The sequence below is a fragment of the Phytophthora infestans genome, genomic scaffold (genome assembly GCF_000142945.1).
Source record: "Phytophthora infestans T30-4 supercont1.11 genomic scaffold, whole genome shotgun sequence".
NCBI lineage: Eukaryota > Oomycota > Peronosporomycetes > Peronosporales > Peronosporaceae > Phytophthora > Phytophthora infestans.
In genome coordinates this window covers 2,279,742-2,282,976 of record NW_003303748.1, presented here as the reverse complement: position 1 = coordinate 2,282,976, position 3,235 = coordinate 2,279,742, and the positions used below count along the sequence as shown (strand labels likewise).

Genomic DNA, 3,235 nt, shown 5'->3' with positions numbered 1-3,235 from the left:
CTACTCGATGAGCATGGTGAGCTCCACTTTCACGTGGAATGCCTTGTGGCGTGGCGTAGACGCTAGGGTCGTACCCAGTACTTGGTGAAGTGGAGGGGGTTACTTTCACTCACAGAACTCATGGGAGTTTGAGGTTATCCTCCGGCAAGATTGGCCTGACGTCGTTGACGCTTACGATCGTGCACATCATGTGCCGAAAGCGCCACCATGGCGTGCGACAGCGTCGCCAGGCGCTGGGCGCCTCCCACTAGAGTGGGGAGCGATCAGGTCAGTAGTTGAGCTCAGGCTCTGACCAGTAATTGCAGCAGCCAGTTCGTACGTATGAGCGGTTTTCGCAGCGGGAGCAGGAGATGGAGAGACCTCGTGGTGATAGGGACATGGTTCCGGAAGAAGCGGGTGCTTCGTGTTGTGCTGAACGAGGTTCAGGCACAAGCGTCTCGATAGACGCATAGTTGTTTTGAAACAACTTGCTCGATGAGGATGATCCAAATGTGGATGCGCTGTAACAGCGAAAGTGATGTCCCGGACACGGGGATCGAACCACTGGCCGTTGGCTTGACAGGCCGGAGCTCCACCATTGAGCTATAAGGGCGATGCCCGTACGTCAGCCCGAGAGCGGACTACTCATGGTATGAGAGGTCTGTGCCCGGGTGGATTTGAACTACCGATCTGTGGCTTCCAAAGCCAACGCTCGACCACTGAGCTAAAAGGGCGTTGCCCTTAGGCTTGTCGAAGCGTGGACAACAGTTCATGGAACGAGAGGGCTGTGCCCTGGTGGGTTCGAACCACCGACCTATCGCTTGTGAAGCGAGTGTTCAACCGCTGAGCTGTTGTCGACGACCCGAATGAGTCAAGAGCATTGCTTAAAGCGGATTGCAACTCTTGGAGTAGGCGCGGAGCGCGAGCGTAGGTCCGAGACCGCTTAAGAGCAAGATGCGCGCTGCGCTTGGAACATTGGGCTGTGGGCCGACGACGCGAAATTAAGCATCAACGATGCGTAGGCTTGTGAGCTCACGGAGCTGTACAACTCGGGTGTGCGGTGTAGTAACCTCCTCCGTCTTAACAAGACGTGACCTCGCTGATAAAAGTTTCGAGAACGGAATGTTCTCATCTTAGTGGAGGAGAATGTAACAGGGTTACATGGTGTGGAGCACACAGGGGTACGAAGTATTCGGAGAGTTAGCACACTCTCAGTACATGAGTTGGAGAGTTAACAAGGTCTTTCAGTACGTTGGCTGAAAGCCACACGTTATGCATTTGATTAGGTTTAACTATGCTAGATAGTTAAACAGATACATTTAGCCCTAGGCGGCTTGGCCGCAATAATAGTAAATAAAACACTTCTGGTATTGGAAGTATAAAATTTAAGGTATTTTCTTTGAGCCCTGGTCTTGGGCTGTAAGTGTCGAGTGAAGCCGTGTGAGCAAGACGGAGTTGGCTCGAAGAGACAGGATAGCTGGGCCGATCACGACTCGTTGAATCAAGATGCTCGACCAGAGCTTCTTCTGTCAATAAGGGATCGTGGTGGGGCCTGTGTGGGCTGTGTGCGATCCCTGGGAGTGGGTGGTAGCAAGCGCGTCGGCTTGTTTGATTTTGTATGGTTTTGGTTTGTGTGCGAGTATGAAGCCCGTCTAGCTCAGTCGGTAGAGCGCAAGACTCTTAATCTTGTGGTCGTGGGTTCGAGCCCCACGGTGGGCGACTGCTTTTGCCATTTTGGCCTCGCGCGCACGTCCACTCTTGATATACGTGGCGAGTGTCTCTGAGCCTTCCCAAGCCTCCCAATGTGTATCTGAGTCCATGCCTCCTGTGTGGATGTTTGACAGTCGTCCGCTGCACCAAGCCAGAATTCGGAGTCCACTAATTGAAGCAGATCATTCCTTTTTACGGCATTTTTTACAGTAATTACTATTAGCAACGACTGGCTACGTCGGTAAACTTTTATCAGTAAGGTTGTCTCTAAACGGTTCGCCTGTGGAACCGCAAAAAAACAAAGCTTCATTCTAGATTTTTTCTGGTAAGGGACAAGTCGCCCAACCGCTAGCCAACCGCTACTACTTTATCATCGGTCCGCTGAATTGATTATCTGCGTGTTTGTATATTTCGTGTGTGTGCGATATGTGGCCACCTCTGCTGTCTACGTGTTTTGTGCTTGCTTGCGTTGAGGTTAACATTGCTGTTCTGAAAGGAGGTTAAGCTTTGTGTTTGACGCAGCACTCATATGTGTATTTTGTGTACTCTGTAACGAGGTTACATCTACTGTTCCACATGGAGGTTAAGCTTCGTGTTCATTTCGGCGCTACCAATGCATACGTTTAGGCAGTGCTTTTAAAGCATGTAATACACTCATTATTAGAGCTTACTCTTCGTTACCTTCTGCGTCGCTGAGTGAGTTGTCCTCCACAGCCTCATTCTCGAAGAAGCGCTTGCGAACAAGTGGGTGGTGCTCCTTTTCGAAGGCAACAACAACCGACTTGTGGATGTGCTCCCTCGGCTCCCACGTCGGCTGCCAGTCTACGATGTAGTACGTCTGCCGCTTCCCGCCCTTCAACGTCATCCCTTTGCGTACGTGGTGCTTCTTCTCGCCGCCTACGTGATCGTTGTCATCTTCAGATGGAGGAGGCTCAACAAGACATTCGCGAGCATCGTCAAGGCCAGTCCGTCGCCTCTTCCTCTCCTTCATGGCTTCATGGCTTCATGGCTTCGTAGGCGACTTGGATGGCTTTGAGAAGAAGGCTTGCTGATGCGACGATCGTGTTCAAGGTAAGTCGGAGGTGGCGAATCGTCTCATCATCCAGGCGAAGCTTGTACGCCTTGCCTGCTGTGATACACAGGGTCTTCAACCCTTTTCAGGAGCTTACAGGGTGCTTGGTCGGCTTTATCGTCGGCATGATGAGCAGTCGAACTGTAAGGTGGGATGTACATTGCAAAATAATTTCAAGGCTGAGCAAATCGATAGTAAACGACTGGACAAGGCAAGTAGCGTGCTATTACTGGATGCAATCTAAAGCTACGACTTTATTCGTATGCAAAGGTGCGAGTCCGTGATGCGTTCCACAGCGCGAAGCTGGTCGTAGCTACGGATACGATCGCTGAGAATGCCGCTCTAGTGGAGCTTGCGCATGGACTTCAAGATATTTTGGGCTCCAACGAGCGGTGATCTTGTGGTCTTAAAGGAAATCTAGCAGCTTTCGGTTAGCTTGTGTCCCCAAGGCCAGCACCTTATTCGCGATACGTT

At 51.2% G+C, this 3,235-nt stretch overlaps 1 pseudogene across 1 annotated transcript; it reads right to left on the bottom strand.

Annotated features, from left to right (window-relative positions):
- Positions 1 to 518: 518 nt before the first annotated feature.
- Positions 519 to 592, bottom strand: PITG_26838 (annotated as a pseudogene). The gene has a single exon. The product of its transcript is annotated as a tRNA-OTHER (tRNA).
- Between the last annotated feature and the right edge of the window lie 2,643 nt (positions 593 to 3,235).